Below are 25,770 nucleotides of genomic sequence, written 5' to 3'. Positions count from 1 at the left end.
AGAATTTTCCACAGGCGTGGTGAACTTTGAGAAAAAAAAACACAGTTTGATTGGTACACCCGATATACAATGACAATTTACCTGTCTAGCAACAATATTATTACGATATTGTTAAAGAATAAAGCTATAACATATTAAAAAAATCATTTAAATGGGATAACGGGTTTAGGAAATTAGAGACATCTAAAAAGATCCTTTTTTAAGGTGGTGCGTTAAGGCCGGCCATTGGTAATGTTACAAGTATAGGCGATCCCATCACCTTTATAAAGTACACCACTCATAATCTAGAGCATATATGTATACCGAAAAATGCTTAACCTACTAACAATATATCTCGCTAATTACAGCCATATTTTTGCTACCCTACCTGTTGTGTATTGTTTATAAAAAAATGTGAAAGTTTTGCTTTTTTCTCAATAAATATAAGAGCGTTTATATCTAAATTACTCAAGTATTTAAATGAATTTCATGATAAAAGTCCGTTTAGCACTAGCCTATATGTAACGGAAGGATGTAACGTTAAAAAAATGTGAATTAATAAACTACTTTTTGCGTGGTGTACTTTTAAATTAAATTTCTGGAATTAATAGAAATTGGCATGTGAAACTTAAATCTTGTACATATAATACACAAAAAGTATAGGAATCTGTAAGAATCTAAGCTCTGTTAATGTAGCAATTATGTATAAGATGGCGCTACGAAAAAAATTAAATAAACATCAAAAATTCAGGAGCGTAATGGCCCGTTTGAAACTTTCCTTAGGAAATTTCGGTACTTGACAAATATGAGTTTATTAGGGGTCCGGACAAATAATCCCGGACAAAAAATCCCCACAAATTATCCCCGGACAAAAATCCAAGGACAAAAAATCCCCGGACAAATAATCCCCACAAAAAATCCCGGACAGATAATACCCACAATTTTTTTTTGACAAAATATCCCCGCAAAAAATCCCCAAGAAATATTTTTGCCCAATAAAGTTGTCAAATGAATGCTTATAATCCAAGGATGGTACTAAAGATGAGAAATTTAGGCTGTCTGTCCGTCGGTACATCCGACCGCGCATATAACTACTCCGTAATTATGCCAGGTAGAATGACACATGAGGGGTCGAATGAACGGTTATAATCCAACAATGGTACTACAGATGAGCAATTTGGTCCGTCGGTCTGCTTGACCACGAATATAACTCCTCCATCACTGTACCAGGTAGAATGACAAATGAGGTGTCGAATGAAAGCTTATAATCCAAGGATGGTACTAAAGATGAGAAATTAGATCAAGGCTGTCTGTCCATCGGTCCGTCCGACCGCGAATGTAACTACTCCGTCATTATGCCAGGTAGATTGACAAATGGGGTGTCGAATGAACGGTTATATTCCAACGATGGTACTAAAGATGAGCAATTTGGTCCGTCGGTCTGCCTGACCGCGAATATAAGTCTTCCGTCACTGTACCAGGTAGAATGACAAATAAGGTGTCGAATGAAAGCTTATAACCAAGGATGGTACTAAGGTTGAGAAATTTGACCAAGGCTGTCTGTCCATCGGTCCGTCCGACCGCGAATGTAACTACTCCGTCAATATGCCAGGTAGATTGACAAATGGGGTGTCGAATGAACGGTTATAACCCAACGATGGTACTAAAGATGAGCAATTTGGTCCGTCTGTCTGCTTGACCGCGAATATAACTCCCCCGTCACTGTACCAGGTAGAATGACAAATGAGGTGTCGAATGAAAGCTTATAATCCAAAGATGGTACTAAAGATGAGAAATTAGACCAAGGCTGTCTGTCCATCGGTCCGTCCGACCGCGAATGTAACTACTCCGTCATTATGCCAGGTAGATTGACAAAAGGGATGTTGAATGAACGGTTATATTCCAACGAATTTGGTCCGTCTGTCTGCCTGACCGCAAATATAACTCCTCCGTCACTGTACCAGGTAGAATGACCAATAAGGTCTCCAGTGAAAGCTTATAACCAAGGATGGTACTAAAGATGAGAAATTTGACCAAGGCTATCTGTTCATCTGTACGTCCGACCGCGAATGTAACGACTCCGTCATTATGCCAGGATTAGTGACAAATGGGGTGTCGAATTAACGATTATAATTCAACAATGGTACTAAAGATGAGCAATTTGGTCCGTCGGTCTGCTTGACCGCGGATATAACTCCCCCGTCACTGTACCAGGTAGAATGACAAATGAGGTGTCGAATGAAAGCTTATAATCCAAAGATGGTACTAAAGATGATAAATTAGACCAAGGCTGTCTGTCCATCGGTCCGTCCGACCGCGAATGTAACTACTCCGTCATTATGCCAGGTAGATTGACAAATGGGGTGTCGAATGAACGGTTATATTCCAACGATGGTACTAAAGATGAGCAATTTGGTCCGTTGGTCTGCCTGACCGCGAATATAAGTCTTCCGTCACTGTACCAGGTCGAATGACAAATAAGGTGTCGAATGAAAGCTTATAACCAAGGATGGTACTAAGGTTGAGAAATTTGACCAAGGCTGTCTGTCCATCGGTCCGTCCGACCGCGAATGTAACTACTCCGTCAATATGCCAGGTAGAATGACTAATGACGTGTCGAATGAATGGTTATAATCCAACGATGGTACTAAAGATGAGAAATTTGATCCGTCGGTGTGCCTGACCGCGAATATAACTCCTCCGTCACTGTACCAGGTAGAATGACAAATGAGGTGTCAAATGAAAACTTATAATCCAAGGATGGTACTAAAGATGAGAAATTAGACCAAGGCTGTCTGTCCATCGGTCCGTCCGACCGCGAATGTAACTACTCCGTCATTATGCCAGGCAGAATGACAGATGAGGTGACGAGTGTACAGTGAACGGTTATAATCCAACCATGGTACTAAAGATTCACGCACGCATTTCGTTTCCGAAAGTTGCACTTTCACGCACGACTTGCGGGAAAGTAAAATACCTTGTAATATTGCATTATAATATATTATAATACATGCAATAAACTAATATTGAAAGTTTGTTTTTGACAACCTTGTCAAATTATTGATTTGTGTATTTTCACTTCTAAATAAAAATTGATATAACTCTATTTTTTTGTGGCTTTTTCCAAACGTACGGCCCTAGAATAAATATTATTCCTAACTCGTGCGGAAAGTGTGTTCCTCGCACTCGAATGCCTGCCCGAACTCCGCTATCGCGTCGTTCGGGTCAACGACAGTCTCATGCGTGAAATTATCACTTTCCGCACTAGTTAGGAAAATAACTATTTTATGATGTCGATATTTTCCAAGTTATGGGGGGAAATAGTGACAGTTAGAGGTTAGAGTTAGAGCATAACTATTGAATTGTCTCGTTAATTATGAGTTTTACGACAAAAATGTAGGTACCTATAATACAAAAATAGAACTTAGTAGATAGAATTAACTTTTACATAATTTTGAATTTTGATCTCTTTCATTTTTTTTACGAATATTTAAAATTGTTTCAAATATGATTTCCTACAATTATTTCTTTTTGACAATTTTTTTCGTGCGGTTGATATTTTCCGAGTTAGCGGGAATATATTAAAAAGGGGTGGGGGAGCATACTTATTGAATTGAATCTTGTTTCCGAGCTGCCCCAAATTTTATAATTCTAACCTTTAGGGGAGGTCAATAGTGGTGTAAATTTAAAATTGCGACTGAATTCCGCTGAAGGGTTAGCCGTCATATTGATTTTAAAGGAGAACCGTTCATGCTAAATACCTCCACCATTTTCAACTTTTTTGCTCTACTGCTCATTATTTATAATAGTTCCCAGGTAGCAAGACTGTTTAACGCGCTCTATCTGAATCTGCGTTCCATTAGTGTGCAGATGGGTTATAGGTATAGATAGGGCTATTATAGCAATCGCCATTAAACCGGTTTTTGGTACGAAAATAGTGATTAGCAATTAAATTTAAGCATGAATTGTAATTTCGATTACCAAATATCGAATTCCAATTGTGAGTTCTTTCAAAAATCGTGCATGCAGCACTCTGCTTTGAATAACCCTGTTCAAAACATCCTATTTGTGATGATAATTGCTTGTCCTGAAAACGATAATCTTGATTGTAATACAAAAAAACCTATTCATTTTTGTAATTTCAAGTATTTGCTCATCATCATCAATGGCGTTATAACATAACTCTTCGAGACTCTGCCACATTTTTTATTATTTAAAATCAATACAGCTGCCCACGATGCGATATTTGATACCGTTCACGTTATCAACACCAGTAATAAAAATTTAATGTGTTTCTCGGTCGATGATCGAAATGCCACATCAGCGACTTGTTAATTATTGTGTTTTGACTGGAATAAGAATGTGAATTTTAACCGAATTTTTAACGTGCTAACAAATTGCACATACAATTTTTTTTTGTTTATGCTTATTTTTTATTATAATAAATATGTTGATTTTCACCCATTCGTGAGCAAAAATTTGGTTGTTTTGACTTCTGAGTAATACCAAAAAGTCAAAAATCGTTATAACTGAAAAAACTCGACAGAGTTATGCTCGATAAACTCATAATACTCATAAAGCTAATAAAATATTTTTGATCTTTTCGTTTCACATGATTCACTGAGCGTTGGCTTATTTTTTAATATTTTTCCTTATTTTTTTTTTAATTCATTGAATTATAGCGTTGATTGAGATATTAGAGGCCGTCCAATATATCAATCAACGATTATAGTGAATATGCTTATTTAATTTAAAAATAAAATAATTCTATCCTCTTCTTCTTGCTGTGCCTGTCCGTGACGAATGTTGGCGATCACCATGGCATGGCAATCTTTATTTTATCTGCAGCAATGCAGGAAAGCTTCACATATGTTGAGTTGAACCAGGTTCTGAGGTTCTTTAACCAGGATGTTCTTCTTCTTCCTGGACCTCGCTTTCCAAATATTTTTCCTTGCAGAATGACTTGTAGGAGGGCATATCTGGATTCATTTCGCATAATGTGTCCAAAGTATTCCAACTTTTGAGATTTGATGGTGGTTAATACTTCTCGGTTTTTCCCCATTCTTCTGTAAGGACCTCCTCATTTGTGACCCGATCAGTCCATGGGATTTTAAGAATTCTATTATAAGTTCAAAAAAAATTCAAAAAAATATGCTTGAAATATTTATTTCAAACTCTAAGCTCACCCCACCTTAAGGATAGCTATGACACGAATTTGATAGGCAAGCCATGCAAGTCGTTTTTGTCTATGTATGAAATTTAATAAAAAAATGTCTCATCCGGAAAGCAGATGGGTGCAGGTCGACCTATATTCGGATCTTAGACTATAACGTATATATAGTTTCGTAGAGTTTTGCTATCAGCCGTTGATGATTTGCTGATGAACGCTACTCGTGTTATTTCTTTCCGTTCATGTTCACAAGAGCATCGTGTTAACAAGTAATTGGACTTCGTAAGTCCTAGGTTTTCATCCAAAGTAATCGAAAGTAGAACTGGAAGTCGATATTTTAACTCTTCGTGTAACTTTGCGTCGATTCATATACGATTTTACTAATTTTGGATCATATTCATTTACATTAATATCATACTTTGAGTCACTTTAAAACAGATACTTGCGGTTGCAACTCTAAAACTGAAGTCCGATGTTAAATTACTCATCTTTAATACCATCCTTGTGTTATAATCTTTTATTCGAAACCTCATTATTTGTCATTATATCTGTATTAATACGGAGGAGTTGTATGTAGGAGGACAGACGGAAAGACACTCATGAAACCGGAAGTATATATATATGTTCTCGCCTTGCGAAGGCTCGTCGGATAATATATCACTTTTACTATTCCGGTGACTTTAAAACAGTATTTCCGGTCCCATTTGTAAAACCGGAAGTCCTTGGTCAAATTTCTCACCTTTAGTACCATCCTTGGATTATAAGCTTTCATTCGACACCTCATTTGTCATTCAACCTGGTATAGTGACGGAAGAGTTATATTCGCGGTCGGACGGACCGACGGACAGACAGCCTTGGTCAAATTGCTCATCTTTAGTACCATCCTTGGATTATAAGCTTTCATTCGACACCTCATTTGTCATTCTACCTGGTACAGTAACGGAGGAGTTATATTCGCGATCAATCAGACCGACGGACCAAATTGCTCATCTTTAGTACCATCGTTAGATTATAATCGTTCATTCGAAACCTCATTTGTCATTTTCCCTGGCATAATGACGGAGAGAAGTTACATTTGCGGTCGGACGGACATATGGACAGACAGCCTTGGTCAAATTTCTCATCTTTAGTACCATCCTTGGTTATAAGCTTTCATTCGACACCTTATTGGTCATTCTACCTGGTACAGTGACGGAGGAGTTATATTCGCGGTCAGGCAGACCGACGGACCAAATTGCTCAACTTTAGTACCATCGTTGGATTATAATTGTTCATTTAAAACCTCATTTGTCATTTTCCCTGGCATAATGACGGAGAAGTTACATTCGCGGTAGGACGGACAAATGGACCGACAGCCTTGGTCAAATTTTTCATCTTTAGTACCATCCTCGGTTATAAGCTTTCATTCGAAACCTTATTTGTCATTCTACCTGGTACAGTGACGGAGGAGTTATATTCGCGGTCAGGCAGACCGACGGACCAAATTGCTTATCTTTAGTACCATCGTTGGATTATAACCATTCATTCGACACCTCATTTGTCATTCTACCTGGCATAATGACGGAGTAGTTACATTCGCGGTCGGACGGACAGATGTACAGACAGCCTTGGTCAAATTTATCAGCTTTAGTACCATCCTTGGATTATAGGCTTTCATTCGACACATCATTCGCTATTCTACCTGGTACAGTGACGGAGGAGTTATATTCGCGGTCAGGCAGACCGACGGACCAAATTGCTCATCTTTAGTACCATCCTTGGTTATAAGCTTTCATTAAATGTTCTAAACATTAATTACATTTTCATTCTAAATTAGACAATTAGACAAATTTGAGTGATATAATTGTTCTTCCCTGGTATAATTTTATAATATTGGGACATGAGAAGTAGGTAACAAACTATGATGAACCAATATGCGAAATAGATTTTTCCAATACTTTTGGTTTAGATTTTACCACGAGATACGAGCACAGTATTTATCCGAGTAAAATTTTCAGCGAGACCCCGTCCTTAAACCTCCTAGAAAATGAAAAGTTCGCACCTCACATATAAAACGATTTCGAGTCATCTTAGCGAGACAGCACCTGCATACCTCTCTGTACTGAAACTAAACTATCAGCTGACTATAAAGTCTGGAGTCCGCGGCTTCGCTTAGATATCTATTGCGTTATTTCTCCGATAGAGGCAGCATCTCTCGGGAAAGAATCTTTTCTCTCTGTTGCACTGAAACTTGGGGACCTCTCTTTCATACAACGGCCGGCCTTAATTTCTTGTAGTAGTGCATATTATTTTAGGTTTTTAGGATCATTCGAAACAAAAAAGGTCTCGTGTAATTTATCTCTAAAGTTGATCATTTTCGAGTTATAAACAAAGTATTAGGAAACTGGCTTCTTTATGTTTCAATATTTTTCTCTTTCCATCTTACAGTATGTTACAGTTATGTGATTTATTTGATCGTTTCATACATTTAACATTCAATTGTCCAACAATGAGCTAAATATTTAGCACAAATCCTTTTTTCATAGTTTCAGTTCAATAATTATATATTTTTCTAAATCTGTAAATAATTTCCAAACCAGTTAACAGTTCAGTGAATTTGGATGGTTATTATTAGATTTGGTCTAGTTGTTTACCATGAATACAGAGCTTCTTTTTTTAGAAAACAATTTTAGTTATTAAACTAAATAAATAGTGAAGCTATTTCGTTGGGCATTTGAAAGCCAGTTGGCGAGGTGTAAAATGTTTCGATTAGAGAAAAATATGTATTGTAAAGTACTTGTTAACGCTTAACTTTGTACATTTTAGATAGAAAAATTCGCATTTATTTTTTTTTCTGCTACAAAATAACGTACCTACCAAAAATAAAAACTCAAAACGTCAGTATGCTGCAAAAGGAGCAATTAGAAATATAGTCTAGATGAACAAATTCAACGGTTTCTTATGGATTTTTGGCTGCTGATTACGAATTTCGAGGGTGAATTTCGATCCGAGTGGTCAAAAAATTGTTATTGTTTATAAGGCTCTGGTTCATAAACTAAAAGAGATACAAAAAAAATGTTTCAAATAAAATTTGTTCCTCAATAAAAAACGCAAAAAAAAACGTTTACTAAACTCAAATCCAACAATTAGAATTCAAGATATTGTAAAATTAGTGCACATTGCAAATTTCAAATTGCAAAATAAGTATTTTTCGAAGCTTTATCGATCGTAACTCGGCTTCTACGTATGCAAATGAGCATTAGAAGGTTTCATTTTCAGCTTAATTCATAGGTTTCCAAACACAGTTTGTCAAATTATTTTGTCTTCATTTGTTTTAAAGTTATAAACGTTTGAATTTATAATTTTCTTAAAAAATTGTACATTAATTTGTTTATAAGGATTTCAAGCACATTTGAGCCATAAACATTTATACTTTAATTAAAAATAATGATAGAACAACAAATGACACATCTGAGGAAATAAAAAGGCGAATAATAATTGCAAACAGGTGTTATCATGGTCTATCAAAGTACTTATCTAACAAACGTCTGTCTCAAAAAACTCGTATTGAGAGAAGAACTCGTAAAACATTGATAGTCCCCGTTCTCACATATGGTTCAGAGGCATGGACGCTAACTAAAACAGATGAATCCGCTCTATCAATTTTTGAAAGAAAGGTACTACGCAAGATATTCGGAGCGGTTTGTGAGAACGGAATATGGAGGCGTAGATATAACTTTGAACTGCAGCATATCTACAAGCAAACGTTTGGTGGAAAAGATATTATCACTATAATTAAGCGAAATCGCCTGCAGTGGGCAGGACATGTAGCCCGAGCCCCTGAATCGAACATGATAAAAAGGATTCTAACAGCTCAACCCGTGGGAATGAGAAGACGAGGTAGACCAAAGTTGAGATGGATGGACGGGGTAACACAAGATGCCGAGAAGATCGGAGTCGGCAACTGGAAAGTGCAGGCAAGGGACAGAACAGAATGGCGTAGAACGCTTGAGAAGGTCGAGGCCCTCTAAGGGCTGTAGCACCATGATGATGATGATGATAGAACAACTCAAAAGGAACCATTTGAGCTTATGAAAATGTTCGTAAGTTTATTTTTGGCCAAGATATCGATATTTTAATGGCGCGATATGAGGTGCAAGATCGGCTCACAGTCAAGTAATATCGCGGTAAAGACACCGATCGACTGCTCTCGTGTTACATTATTTTGCTCAGGAGGCCTTGCCTATTCTTAATAAATAATATCAGCTGACTTTTTAGTTATAATTCTGAAATATTAGTTTTTAGGTACAGTATGATGATTTAATATAAGAATTATATAAAATTTTATTAGGATCTTCAAGAATGAAAAATGAAGATAACGTATATACAGTAAAACCTCCGTTAACCGAAACCTTTTTAACCGAAACATCGTTTAACCGAAACGGCTGACATTCGTCAATAAAAAGTAAATTTTTATAGCAAAACGGAAACAATTCGATGTAAATTGGTCAACATCGTCAACATTGCTTTCATACAACTAAAGAACCCTATTAAATATACAACACATTACGAAATCACTTCATAGTATTTTTTAATGCCAACTTTGACCAAGAATACTATGTAATTTGATAAAAGAAGAATACCAAAAACAATGTTATTTTTATCCGAAATTCTTGTTATCCGAAACAGCCTCCCCCCAATTATTTCGGTTAACGGAGGTTTTACTGTATACATAGATATTATAATTTGCATGGAGAAGTTAGCACGTGAACCTTTACACTGTGAGCATGAGCCGATCTTGCTCCTCATAGCGCGCCATTAAAATATCGATATCTTGGCCAAAAATAAACTTACGAACATTTTTATAAGCTCAAATTGTTGCTTTTGAGTTCTATCATTATTGTTAATTAAAGTATAAATGTTTATGGCTCAAACTTGCTTGAAACCCTTATAAACAAATTAATGTATAATTTTTTTCAAGAAAATTATAACTTCAAACGGGTATAACTTTAAAACAAATGAATACAAAGTAATGAGATCTTCTAAGGCTCATTTGCATGCGTAGAAGCCGAGTTACGATCGATAAAGATTCGAAAAATACTTATTTTGAAATTTCCAATTTGCATTGTGCACTAATATTCCAATATCTTGAGTCCTAATTATTGAATTTGAGTTTCATCATCATTTGGCTCTACAACTCTATGTGAGTCTTGGCCGCGTTTACTATTTCCCTCCATTGTTGTCGGTCCTGAGCAGCTATTTCCCATTGCTGTACTCCCATTTTGCGTAGATCGCTGGCTACTGCGTCCTTCCATCTCTTTCTTGGGCGACCAACTGACCTTTTTCCATCGGGCCTTTCCCAGAATGTGGCGTTTATAAGTCTTTCGTCACTTGATCTTAGTACGTGACCCGCCCATCGTATTCTGTTTGATTTAATGTAGCGTACTATGTTTTCATCTCCGTATATTGTCTGGAGTTCATCATTGTGTCTTCTTCTCCATTCTCCTGTTGTCTCTTCTCTGCAAGGCCCATAGATAGTCCGCAGTATCTTTCTTTCAAGTACCAGTAATTTTGTTGTTTCCCGCTGATTCAGAGTCCATGTTTCGCTTCCATACGTTATTGTGGGACGAATTATTGTCTTATATACTCTTATTTTTGCTGGTCTTGAGTGTATTTTTGATTTAAGTAGGGTCCTTAATGAGTAATATGCCCTGTTTCCTGCAATAATCCTGGCTGCCACGTCCTTTTCATAGTTATTTTCAGATGTTATGATCGCTCCCAGGTACTTAAATTCTTTGACGACTTCAAAATTGTATTCATTAATTGGTACGCTTTGTCTAACCCTTGGTCTTGGGTTCTTCGTAACCACCATGTACTTGGTCTTGTCCTCGTTGACCTTAAGACCAACTTCTTTGGCTCCGTTCTCGAATAGGGTGAAAACTTCTTTTGCATCTCTGGTGGATTGTGCAATTGTGTCCACGTCATCCGCAAAGGCTAATAGTATTTTTGATCCTTGGGCGGCAAATCCGTTTGTCAGTTGTGGCTGAGCTTTCCTCACTGCATGTTCCAGTGCGAAGTTAAACAGCAGGGGGGCGAGAGGATCTCCTTGTCTAAGTCCGGTGTCAATGAGGAATTCCTCCGACGTGGTGCTGCCAATTCTGATTCGTGCATTCGTGAATTTGAGTTTAGTAAACCATTTTTTCTTCGTTTTTTATTAAGGAATAAATTTTATTTGAAACATTTTTTGTATCTCTTTTAGTTTATGAGCCAGAGCCTTATAAACAATTACATTGTTTATAACAATTTTTCGACCACTCGGATCGAAATCCACCCTCGAAATTCGTAATCAGCAGCCAAAAATCCATAAGAAACCGTTGAGTTTGTCCATCAGAATTGAAAAGGACACGGTGACCTCTATTTGGCGGCTAGACTAATAGGGATGGTCACAAGCTAGAGCTTAGCTCGGCTCGTTTGACGAGCCGAGTCAAGTCGGTTTGTTTCTTGCGAGGTGAGCCGAATTCGAAACAAGCCGAGCTGTCCTTCCAGCTTGTCAATATTTTAGCTAATACTCTAATCCTTTTTGTGATTCATTTATTTCTGCTACGACTGATTTGTTTCAGTATAAGTAATTCATACTACAAATTGTATTTTCAATATACAGTGTATCCGTAAAATATGGAATAAATTCCAGCCGAACCTGACTCGGCTCGGTTCGAAATATTAGGGCCGAGTCGAAACCAGCTCATCCTGTAGCTCGAAGTTCAAGCCGAGCTTCTATCTCGAGCTCGGCTCGAAATTTTGAGCCGAGCTCAAGCTTGTCAAAAGCTTGGTTCGGCTCGAGTCCATCCCTAATTAGAAACGTTCTATACCGTTCTATACAGGGTGTCTAGAAACTCTCCTGGCAAACGAAGACCGGAGATTCCTCAGATAATTTTAAGACAATTTAACTCAACTCACCTAGCCCGAAAATGTTTCCTAAGGCAAGCCGCACACCAAAGAAACATGAAACGTAAAACATGAAACGTAAAACACGTTTCATGAAAATAAAATACAGGTAAACAATTCTTGAAGTCCGCCTACCAATGAAACGAGTGTGATTCATGCTCATAAAACATTTTTATTTTCTGAGAGTTTCATAAATGACCGGACGTCTATTTGTTTAGCAGTGTTTTATTTCCATGAAACGTGATTTACGTTTCATGTTTCTTTGATGTGCGGCCTGCCTAAGGAAGCTATTCTCCGTGTCAAACGTTAGAATCAGTATGGTTGTACATATTATATTGCAAGCGGGTTTGTTGCCATTCTGTGAATGGCAGCTATGTACGCCGTTGCTCCCGCTTGGCGGCGCTAGTATAGTTGGGGGTCAACGTTTTGACAATTCGTAAAGTTTGTTTATGGTGTTTTTGATTACGATTTAATAAATAATAAATTATGGCAGAAAAATACGGATCTTGGACTGTTTGTACGTTGAAAAACGAATTGAGGAGAAGGAATGCGAGAGTTACTGGAAAAAAGGAAGCCCTTTAACAGCCTCCACTGCTTATATAGCCATCTATTTCCTAATTGCCCTATCCCAGTTTCTTAGTCTCTTGTTGCCACAAGCTCAAATTTATATTTTTTGGCTTCGTTTACTAGATGCTTCAGTTTTCCTTCCTGGAATGATCCTCTTATATTTCACGTCGCTATTTTAAGTAGTTCTTCAATATTGCCATTATCTCGTTTATTATTTTTCGATTCTTGTTTCCGTTTTCTTTGCCGGGTCATCTTTGTTGGGTCTCCTTATACTGCATTCAATTCTAGTTTTTTGCAATGTCTTCCTCTATTCTTTCCAGCTGCTCCTTTTCTTTATTCCATTTCCATAATTCATTGTTTATTGTCAGTCTTTGGTATCCTGTTTTTGTGCTATTTCCTTTGATTTTCTCTTCCTTAGCAATTCTTCTTATTTTGGCCATTATTTCCCTTTCCGTCTTTCGTCATATCATTTACGTATATTCTCTCTCTCAGTTGCTTGAGTTTCATCTTATTTACATTACTTTGGTCTTTTCTGTCTTGCTGTCCATCTCTACCAAAATGTTTCTTGCTTCATTAACGTTTACTTTTACTCGCATTTCCTTTTATGTGAATTTTTCTACCTCATTCCCTAGCAAGAATGGTTGATCGGTGTCAATCTGCAGTCCTTAAATCACAATATTTTTCCTTCTTCACTCTCTTTCTAATTTTTGTACCCTTTCGTTGGAGATCTTTAATTCATTTCGTAATTGATTAATATCTTGAAGCGCCTTTTCATTAATACGTTTCAGTTCTTCCATTTTCTTTCGATATTCTTTTTGCTGGAATGCGAGAGTTACTGGAAAAAAGGAAGCCCTTATCGAAGGGTAAGCTATATTAATCATCGTCTTAATATTTTATTTCTATAGCTCAGACCAAAATAGAAATATTTATGTTGATCTGAGTTTCATAGTGAAGTATTCGATTTTGTACAATCGAATCCAGGGGCAATACGTAATCTAAAATGTTTATTGCAGATACGTGCATTTATTGTCAGCAAATATTTATCCCTTCTTATTGCTACAATCCACTTTTTTCTCATCAGAATATCTTTGGGAAACCTGTATCCTGATGTTCTCAATAAGCACAAAGGCACAGCACAACATTGAGGCATTTTATTTTCTCAAATTAAATTCACACAGCCAAACAAATATGCAATATTTACTTAGAAATAGATTGATTTGAATAGTTGACGTGACCTCCAACTATACAAGCGCCACCTACGTTGAGCTTTCCAGATTAGCTGCCATTATCATAAATAAATCCTCCTTTAGTATTTCACAGCAATTAACAGTGATAATCCTCTACAAATACCTGCCTAATACTACCTTTCACGGCCTCTGTTATGAATAGCGGCAACGTTGTCAGAAAATTCTCATTTAGTTCGCATGAGACTATCCTTTACACTGAATAGCATGTTTGAAATACCGTATAGAGCTCTTTTTAAAGAGGGCGTCTTGTAATTAGTTTTCTTTAAATACCTCCAGAGCACTTCTAGTTAGAAAAACGCTGGTACGCCTATTATTATCCTCCAGAGATAAATCGATTCCATTAATTGCGAATTTCTAGTACCGGTCATAGGCGTCCGTTTTGGGTAGGGAACAGTTATTTTATCGCATAATTTTTTTGTCTTTAACTTTTAAACATTTTTGACATTAGATTGCTAAATTATGAGGTGTTCTAGTACTAAAAACTACTCTTGCTTAAGTCGGTAAAATACACTTTTTTTTTAATTTCAATTTTTGTATTTTCAAATTCAAAAATCGAAATATTTTCAAATCGATTTTTCTAGAAAACTGTATTCTACCGACTTAAAACAAGAGTACCTTTTAGTACTAGAACACCTCACAATTTAATAATCCAGTGTCAAAAATGCTTAAAAGTTAAAGACAATAAAGTTATCAGATAAAACAACCCTTACCCTACCCAAAACGGACGCCTATGACCGGTACAGCCGGTACTTATCACTGGGAGATAAATAGGCGTACCAGTTTTCGTTTTTCTAAATAGAAGCGTTCTGGAGGTATTAAAAAAACTAATTACAAGGCGCCATCTTCAAAGAGCTCTAGCTCCTGTAGAAAGCATTTTCAGACACTTTCGTCTTCGTTTGTCGAGAGTTTCTGGACACCCTGTATAAAATAAAAGTAAAAGGGCAAAACGCTACAATTCCATTAGCACGTACGTTACAACTCCATTCCCCCAAAAACCCGGAAAATCGAAAAACATTGGTTTACTAAAAATCGGTACGCCATAGAAAAAAATATTTTATGTAGAATGAGCCGTAAACAACGGAAACAACGCTTGAAGCAACCGGCGATTTTGAATGTCAGTTAAGTACACGCAAAAATTTTTAAATAAATTTGTATCAACTCGACGGTAAAATTCGATATCTTTTGCGCAAAAAAAATCTAAATGCGTTTTAAAGGTGAAAAGTGCATCTTTCTTACGGGATTTTTCCACTATTTCATATTCGCACTGGTGATTATGAAGCTCTACTGTTCCACTTTTTTCTCAGCACGCATCAAACAAAAGAGTAAAGAATATGCTGATGACATAGTACTGATAGCCACAAGTAAACAGGAATTAAAAGAAGTACTACAAAGACTAGAAGCAGAAACGAGATAGAAATAGATATACATAAACAAAAAAAAGACCAAACACATGAAACAGACAGAACGAGAACATACAAGGGGAACATACATAATACCTAACAATATTCACAGAAGGAAAAATATATAAATTCGAAGAAGAAGAAAGATTCCAATATCTAGGAGAGACATTCATCAGGAGACCAAATATGGCTAGTATGTACTTAATCACTGTATCTTTGCTATAAACCAGTTATTAAGAAGTAAAAACATATCTAGAATGGCTAAGATAAGAATATATACGACAGTAATAAGACATTAGACAGTGCTAGTCAAAAGTCCGTACCCTCCTCGTATCTTTTGAACGGTTACACTTATAATAGTGAAATTAGGAGGGAGGAAATAAACGGATGTAGGCTTCTTAACCAAGCATGACAGGTGACGTAATAGTGACAGATGACGTTACAGCGCCACTATGACAGATAATTTTAAATGGGACCTTATGGCAAGTGATACCTCGTTTGAAAGGTATTGAAAATACCTATTCAGTCATACTAATTTTGTTTGAGTTTAAGCTCATTTTGATGAATAAATGAAATAATATAAAATTGTAGTTTCGCATTTAATTAATAAAAATTCAAACCTCCGCCTATGATTACTTGTCAAAAAGGTTGACGTTGACGTAAAAACTACTAGAGAACTGAAAAACGTCAACTTTTTTGACAAAAAAACCATAGGCGGACATTTGAATTTTTATTAGTTAAATATGAAACTACAATGTTATATTTATTTAATTTATTCACCAAAATCAAAATCAACTTAAACCCAAAAAAAAATAGTATGACTGGATGTATTTTCAATACCTTTCAAACGAGGTATCACTTGCCATAAGGTCCCATTTAAAATTATCTGTCATAGTGGCGCTGTAACGTCATCTGTCACTATTACGTCACCTGTCATGACTAGTTAAGAAGCCTATATCCGTTTATTTCCTCCCTCCAAATTCCACTATTATAAGTATAACCGTTCAAAAGATACGAGGGGGGGTACGGACTTTTGACTAGCACTGTATACACAATAGCATTATATGCCAGTGAGACTTGGATGATGAACAAATCAAAACAAATCATACTTGAAGTGTGAGAAAGTAAGGTCTTCGGGGAAATATTTGGAGAAAAGATATGAAATAGAATGTAAATAAAAAGACCAAATATATGTAGAATTGTAAATATTTTACCTTAATTTTAAATTCTCCTGTATATATAATTTTTCTTAATTATTATTCCGAAAACGAAATAAGAGTCTCACGCATAAGAACACATGTGCGGATTAGCTTGGGGATTGGGAATCGGAGTTGCAAGATAAACATAAGTAGCCGTCTTGACTAATTTTATTGGTTTTCGTGTATTGGAAAAAGTCGGTACATACTTTGATTCAATTTTAATAGGTTGATTCTCATGGCAAAACGGGAAAAAGGAGATTAGAGGTATTAGGAGAATTTGTTTTAGCATAGGGAGGCCAGTGAGTCGATTTTTAGATTCGAATGAAAGAGGCTGTATTTGACGATAATCGAAAGGACGCGAATAAGACGAAACTTATATATTGACAAGCTGGTCATATATTAAGTAGATAAACGCGATTATGTCAAAGATATTTTCTTTTGTGAAAACTCGTAAAATTTTAGTCGCAATTACACAAACACTTTTACATTTCGTCAATTTAATAGTATCTATAATTTAGTTATCTATTTTATTAATTAAAACTATTAAACATCAAATGGACTTTTATTACGATTGTCTTTAAAGAATCTTACATATATAACTAGAGAAGATGTATGAAGAACTGAATACCATAGGGTCATAAAATCACAAAAACTGAGATGGTGGGTCATAGTCATATTCCATATATGTCATACAAGAGAATTCCCAAAAGAATATTAACGGGAGGAATAGAAGAAAAGAAGAACAAAGGTAGGCAGAAAACCAGGTGGAAGCAAGATGTTGGAAAAGACATAGAAAAAATAAAGCAGCACAGGAAAGAATGGGAAAGAATAGTAAACCGAGCCATAGGCCTTCTATGTCTTGAAGCGCTAAATTGTGTACAGTTATGGTCATTGAATAGTTTACAGGCTTACGTATCGAAGAGCTGATTTTGTAAATATTTACCTTTTATGTCAAAGTGACATTACCAGTGGTGTACCTAGAATAGGTTGAGTAAATTTAACAAAATGGAAAGTATAGAAAGAAGTTTTTTTGAATAAAATGGATTATGGTCTTAATAACAAAAATAAGAAAGTCTAGTTTTAAAATATCCATTTTATTTTAAATCTAATGATAAATAATAAACAATAATTAATGTTTAGTGGAAGCCTCATTATTGTCAATACAGCCTTGCAGTCTTCTGTTCATAGACAACACCAATCCCCTCATGTTATAGTCAACAAGCTCTTCCCATGCCTGCTCAATTGCTTCCCATAATTCAATTCTATTCCGTGGTCTAAAAGGTTTCTTTCGTTTAGTTTCTTTGTTAACTCTGCTCACACATTTTCGACAGGGTTAAAGTCTGCACTCCGGGAAGGCAACAGAAGAACATCAACATGAGTTTCTTCCAGCCATTCTCGAACAATTCTACTCGTATGCACTGGGCAATTGTCATGTTGGAAGATGAAGTCATTGTTGGGGATTCTCTGGATCACTGATGGCAACATTGTGTTCTCAAGAATATGTTTGTAATGTAATCCTGTTAATTTCTCTTCGATATGATAACAAACGCCCGGACCTTCAGTACTTATCCATCCCCATATGTTGACTGCGTCAATCTCCATTATCTCTTAAATGATGCCTATATTGTCCATCATACCTATGATTTCTCGACATATAAACTCACTCAACCATTGATATAATATGACTGAAATACTTTTTCATCGAAAAATGCCACCCTAGACCAAAAGTTCTCTTCACGGTTTATAAATTCAATACAAAATGCAACTCGTCTCCTCTTGTGATCCTCACTCAAAAGGTTTCCTTGCAGCTGCGCAATTTATCAGTCCACTTGCTTTAATTCTTCTGCTTGCAGTGCAAATACTGCCCGGAAATACTGTCTCTTCTCTAGCTTTTTAAGCTGTGGCAAAAGGAGACTTTTTCAAATAATCTACTAACATCTCATCCTGTTGATATGTGGAGATTATATGCCCTCTTGAACCACCCAACGGTGCTATAGAGTGAAAATTATCCTATCTTTGTTTGATTTTCCATATGCACATGCTCACATGCTGAAATTTTTTTACTTTGACATTTATTAAATGTGTACGAGACTGCAGTTTTTCAGTATTTCAATATAAAAATTAAGGTGTTAACTATTCAGTGATCGTAACTGTACATACTTAATGTAAGTAATTTACATATTTTGTATAATATTATGTGGTTCAATAAGTAAATAAGTACCTACACAAATATGTAGATCAACATAAACCACAATTGAATCAGTGAGTTCGAAAACCGTACATGTCCAAAATCTGCGTTCCGAGAAAATCAATAAAAACCTTTTAACACTGAAACTGCTCAACATAGACTATCGTCATGCATTGAAAAGTTTTAGGTCTCTTACTTTGCAATGTGTTTTTAATGGTAGTTTCTCAGAAAATAAAATGGACTACCAATGACAGATCAAAATGAAGGATGGACTTGTATGGTTTTTGAACTTAACCCTATATTTGAAAAGAAATAGATAAACATGGCTGAAAGATAAACATGGCATGGCTGAAAGACTTCGGTCGATGGCTTTTTGGTACATTGTATCAATAAAGTATGTCTCTCTCTAGATAAACATTTCTTGCTTTATTAACATTTATTCAATACATAATAGAGAGATTTTGCACCTCTTATTTTGCAATTCCGTTATGGTTATCGTTATACTACGTCTGCGCAGTAGCGAATATATGATCCGTTATCGTTATTAAACATAAGGGATTCCGTAATTTACGGAGGTTTAAAGTAGTGCTTATCGTTATCGTTATAGTAATGGTTAAATTGCTTTGTTGCCAGAATGTAAAAAAATCAGTAAAATTACATTTACATAGATTCTAATTTTGATTACCTATAAATTAAAATATCAAAAACTGTTCAAGTACATGCTTAAAATTACAATAACGTTGTGAAGTGAGGTTATGTTTAAATAACGATAACGATGACACGAAAAACCTACTTGACAGGCTGCAAAAACTCTGCTTTTTAACGTTGCCGTAATCGTTATGCTTAATAAAGTTAACCATAGCGGAGCCAAAATCAGCGGTTATTTTAAGAGGTGCAAAATCTCTCTAATATCAAAACTGTTATCTCAATCACTTAATCATTATTTTCAAAATTTGGTGATTTCCATGATGTGATGTGGTAATAGAATTCCAATGCTTCACCTTGGGTATGTCATTACCTTCTTAATGTCCAGGATTTTTTTCCATTAATTGGAACGGGTTGTTTATATGCATTACTAGCGGGCAAAGGTAGACTGTTCTTATGTTCTTTGAGCAATTTAAAACTATGGGAGTGTAAACCATCTATATACTCCCACGTTTTAACATATCTCGGCTTTGCACTGTCATACAGAAACTCCCTATAGTTTGACACAGCAAATGTTTCTTTGTTGGAATAGTACCTCGAGAGCTACACATTTTTTTTTATAGAAATCAGGCCACCAGTTCTTAAAATCAGTAATATCAGTGTATCGGATTTGCTTCACAGTAAATGGTTGCTTTGTTCTGGAAGGCTTTGTTAAGTCCTCGTATTCTTCTAGAGTATAAATTCGATCACATTTTCTGAAATTCCGTTTTGCACAACCAAAATCCCGGTCACAAGGCAAGAACGAATGGCCTCTTATTGGAAAATAATCATATATTATATGGACCACTATTTTATTGTTGAGGTGAAAACCCATACAAGTCCCGGACATGTATGGTTTTTCTCCTCACGTATGACTACAATTAGCTGTGCTACGTTAACAGTTAAGTTTGTAGTACGATTTTTAGATCCAATCGAGGAAGGGACATAGCTATTTTACTTTAAAATGTCCAATTTTAGACTTTACGGTTTTCGAATTCACCGATTCAATTATGCACTGTACCCCTGTATTAAAGTGGTTTTTTTATTGTTAGGTACTCATATGTTTTTCGTTGATTCCATTGTTTATGGAAGCAGAGGTAATGGAAACATTTAATCTTATTGAATTTGAATCTATGTATATTGTATCAATATTTTGAATAATGTATTTCCAAAATATTGGAATATACCTACTTATGACTGGCCAATATAGATAATAAAAGCAATACAGCATTGGTACAATGCTAAATGAATTAGAAAATACTTGCCTAGTGTATTATGAATAATTATATGCCCATGGTATTTTCATCAACACAATATCCCCAGCTTTCCAAGACAGGTCTACCATAAAATAAGGACTAATGAAACCTTATAATGGTGAAATGCGCCCCATATCTCTTACAACCACACACAATAACAATAATTTTCTGATTGTCCATATAAAAATAAACAAACTCGCGCGAATAGTAAGCTATGAAAGTATCACCAATAGCAAATTCAATTTGCCTGTCTATTTCATATTTGCACTGGTGATTATGAAGCTCTACTGTTCCACTTTTTTCTACAGCACACATCAAACAAAAGAGTAAAGAATGGGCAATTAAAATAAGAATACAGTAATTACAATTCTTCTTATATAACAGTACCGCGACGGATGAGTAGCCTAATTTTAAACAAAAAACTGGAACAAATCTATTTTTTCTCGCTTACCTTATCAACAACAGAGCTGAATTAAACTTTGTAGTGGAGATGATCATCACTACTTTTTTGTGCGGGCCATTAAAATAAATGGACTGACGACCGAGATGCGATAGTTGTGTGTTTATATCACTATCAACAAATATTGTTGTTCAACATCGCCATTTTCAACTAAAAATTATAAAAAAGCACGGAACCACCTGCAGCAGAACACAAAACACCAAACAGATGAAACGTCAGTTGTCAAATTGATTTCTTTTTTTTTTATTTATTATTGTAAAAAGTTGAAAACAATTATTTATTTTGAGAACAATTTACTTTTTTGTTATCGTTATTCTAAGATTTTACGAAGTAGGCTTTTTTGAAACATACAGATCTATTTATCAAAAGATATTCGATTCTTTTTCAAATAGGGGTACTAATAACTAAACTGAAATAATTTTATGATTGATGATTAGTAATCATAATCATATTCTTCTGCTGTTTTGTTTCCTAATCACCCTAATCCCTTATCTATGTTCCTAATAGGGCTTTTCATCGATTGTCATTTGTTTGGAGCTTCTGTCATGTGTCACATAATATTAATATATCTACGTCATACGTCTTTGTTTTGTATCATTGGTTATATCAATAACGTATGGCGTAGATAAATTAATATTATGTGACACATGACAGAAGCTCGAAACACATGACTGTGAATGAAAAGCCCTATTCATAAAATTTAATTTTCAAATAATACTTGTCTTCTATTTTGACAGTTAATTGTTTTCGTTACCAAATTTGACAGTTTTGCCAAGGACTGCTAATAATAGAGTTGGACTAAAACAATATTAGAGAACTGCTTTCGAAAATAAGGGTAGAAAATTGAGGTTCAAAAAAGATTTGGCCTGTATTTACCATTTTGATTGATAGTCAAATTTTAAAAATAAAAGCTAAGTGTACGTTACTCCTATTAGTCTTAACAGTAATGTCAAAACAAACTGCTTTAAAAAAACTACACTTTGAACATATAAATAATACCAAGAAAAGAATTTAGCATGAAACATTTTTGTACTATAATAATAATATCGTATGGAATTTTTGCCGGGGAGATCCTTTCGGACAGTTCCGGCGCCATTTACATCTTTAACCCTGTTTCAAGAAACTAGTGCCGATGTACACTAGCCCCGGGGACCGACGGCTTTACGTGCTCTCCGAGACACGGTGAGACGGCTCGTGTCATTATTGGAAATGAAAATGGTTTGTCTTTGGCAGGGCTCGAACCCACGTGCACTGGTGTATGAGGCCAGCGAATATGCCGTTACTCCACGGCCGCCTTTTGTACTAAGTACCATGATACTATAAATAAAGTTATTTATAGTATCATGCTAAGTACTGCTGAACATCAATAGCCTTTTGAATGTTACAGTTACACACACGATTATAAGAATATTGCTAAATTGCAAACGTATGATATAGTTATTAAGGTACCAAGGGTATTATAAGAATAATGACGTTTGAGGTCAATGGTGTATATACCAAGGGCCTTTGGCCCGAGGAATATACGTTGACCGAAAGCGTTATTATCTATAATACCCGTGGTGTCTTCTACGTTTAATGTCCGACTAAATTATTCTTTATATGCAAAAAATTTGAATGAATTTTGAATTAATTAGTTTTCAAATAGGTACATTTACCAGCAATAGTCATAACGTAATTATGGTAACCATAGTTTTACTTAGGTTTTTATTTGCCAACTTGACAGTATTTAACTGGTTATTTAAATTTAATACCATTGGGCGTTATTTTTCAAAATAACGCCCTAGGGCATTATATCATACTTAACTGACTTCGAAATCATGTCATTATTTGTCAAGTATAATATACCGGTCGGACATTAAATATTTTATTAGCCCTGAAAAAATTGTATCTACTGTAATAGATAATGTATCGAATATTACTAGAGCTTTCCTGTTGTTCAGCATTATCAGAAACAGAGAAATAAGAGTGAAAACATGCCTAAGGAAGGAGGGATTTGAGGTCCTGGACCTCGGAATATTAATCCTGCCTGGTGGTGACCTACCGTCTCCCACATACCACACTAAGGAAATGCAAGAAAGTTGTGGAAGCTAATAACCAGTTACGTAATAGGAAAAAATATTTAAATTATTGCGACCACAGAATGATTAGCGATGAGATATGTGAGATGTGGCGATCCAAGTAGGGAACCTATCAGTCCTTAACAACGGCCAACCAACCTTCGGTAGAGGGGAACCCAACCTCATATAGACCTCACGCTAGCGACAGCGACGATGAGGATTAAAACGGCTGAATTGAATGTACTAGAAGAAGAAAATTTCAACCATAATAGACACATCCTATTCAAAATGAGAGAGAACATAAAGAAAACTAACGATGGTAGAAGAACGAAACACATCAATAGACAGGGACTAAAAGAACAAATCTTAGCAACGAAAAAATATCTCAACAATTATGAAGAGGAATACGAAAAAATCAAAAAGCTGGCCAGAAGTCGGTGCCCAAAAGGTAGAAAAATAAGTAGCAGACCATATTGGTGGAAAGACAACATAGACCCCATAGAGGGGTTAACAAGAGGATTCATTAAATTGAGAAGAAAAGTTACTAGAGACAAAACAGAAGAACCAGCTGGTGGAGAAAGAGTCAGAGCGGTTAAAGAATTTAAAGAAAGAACTCCCAAAGGAAATAAAAAGGATACGTGCAGCAAAGAAATATGCAAGAAACTCGAAAATGACATCTTAGATGATGCGTACAAAATAGCTACAAAAAATCTTAAATTCAGTACCATCCTCAAAATCGAAGATGGCCACAGAAGAGAGCTGACATAGGAGCTATTCTCATAGATAGAAATAAAAAATGCACACCGTATCATGTAGAAACGTAGACAACAGACTTCTATACTATGAACAGATGTAGGCGGAGAAATCACTAAAGACCGGAAGAGCACGCGAACTCGACAGATTTCTACCAGAAATTGTAAAGATGGAAAAAGCACAATGGGTGAAAGGACAGAAAAAAGGAACACTAAGGAACCGGGAGCTTTTAGACCTATTTTTTGAAAACCCATAAATTAATTTGGTTGTGTAAATAGCTTGAAAGCGTATCCCTTCCCGCTACCCATGGGTGCTCTTATTTATATATCGTGTTTTCGCTGAGGAACGCGGCGTCAAAATCCACTTGAAAACACCCTGAAGAAGAAATTTCACCCCATCGGGCCATAAAGGCGGACAGACGCATTCAGACCTCAAGTGTGCACACACATCGTTGTTCGTTCCCTCGTGTCTCGAATTCGACAAGTTATCGGTAAGTGGTTTATTACCTATATAATATTTCCTTTATTTTCATTTTGTATTATTTAGCAACCAGTTTTGAATTTGTGTATATTATATTGCACCTGTGGAAAAATAGCATTCATCTCTCCACAGCAAGCTATTGAAGGGTATAGTTGTTTAGTAGGTATTGTAATTATTGTTTGTTTTTGATGTTATTAATTGTCTCGTTCAATACCTGCTATTAGTAAATATACACCTATCTACTTCAAACGTAATGGGCAAGCTCTTCAAAATACTTAGAAAGACGAGACTATACTAAATTTACAATCAAGATGCAGTAGAAATAAACAAACCAAGACACGTTAAATGCTACTAGGAGCACTCCCGAATCATAATTTCCAATGTATAAACTTTGGAAACCATGATTTGGGATTTAAAATGTATATACATTTTAAATTATGATTTGGGAGTGCTCCTAGTAGCATTTAACGTGTCTTGGTTTGTTTATTTCTACTGCATCTTGATTGTAAATTTAGTATAGACAGTATAGAGAAAGAATTTATAGAGAAAGGGGCTTGTCTGAACGCCAATATGGATTTAGTAAAAGAAAATCTGCAATAGACGTATTGAGGAGGATCACGGAAGTAACTGCTACATGTAGGAGCACATGGTTGGTAGCCTTCTTTCTGGTCATAAAAAATGCCTTGAACTGCGAGAGATCTGGAAGTAATAATTGGAATACTGGAGAAGTTGGAAGTAACCCATACCTACAAATATTTAGTAAAGGAACACTTCTCAAATAAACAGATTAACATATCGACAGGAGACGTTATGGAACCTCGTGGGGGGCGCCACAAGGCTCGGTTCTAGGACCGTTGCTCTGGAACATCCCCTTCAATGATATACTAGAGAAAGATTTAAGAGAAGGGGCACAGGTTATAGCTTACACGGCTGACCTGGTCGTTATTGTAGGGCACAATGAAAATTGACTTATGATGAATACAGCCAATGCTGCACTGGAGAGGGTGAAAACTTAGCTAAAAGACCGAAAGTTGACACTCACTACGCAAACAATGGAAGCTCTGATATTAAAAGGATGTAGAGACAGAGATCACATCAACTTGAGGTTTGAGGTCATTGTCAGATAAAACCACGTTGCGAGTTGTTAAGAAACTTATTAGGTATCTGTTTTGGTTTTGTTAAATTGTAATTTAAGAAAATTATAATATAATTATTAATAGATAGAAATAATTCTTCTACTGTGATTCTACAGTAGACGAATTATTTCGCGCAGCGGTCAATATAGATGGTTTCAGTTTCAGGATATTGTAAACATGATGACGGTCTGAACAAGTCTGAATAAAGAAGAAGAAGGGTAATAGGAGTTCTTAGCTTATCAGAAAAGCTTTAATTTCAATTACAAATTC

The 25,770-nt window shown here is 35.7% G+C and overlaps 1 protein-coding gene across 1 annotated transcript in view; it reads right to left on the bottom strand.

The window, feature by feature from the left end:
- Positions 1–21,249, bottom strand: part of LOC114327146 (signal peptide peptidase-like 3) — an 85,780-nt gene extending 64,531 nt beyond the window's left edge. The window contains exon 1 of the mRNA XM_050648821.1: positions 21,066–21,249. The gene's annotated coding sequence lies outside the window, so the exon portion shown is untranslated. The remainder of the gene's footprint in view (positions 1–21,065) is intronic.
- Between the last annotated feature and the right edge of the window lie 4,521 nt (positions 21,250–25,770).

This window comes from Diabrotica virgifera, chromosome 4 (genome assembly GCF_917563875.1).
Source record: "Diabrotica virgifera virgifera chromosome 4, PGI_DIABVI_V3a".
In the NCBI taxonomy this organism is placed as follows: domain Eukaryota; kingdom Metazoa; phylum Arthropoda; class Insecta; order Coleoptera; family Chrysomelidae; genus Diabrotica; species Diabrotica virgifera.
This window is presented reverse-complemented; position numbering and strand designations above follow the sequence as displayed.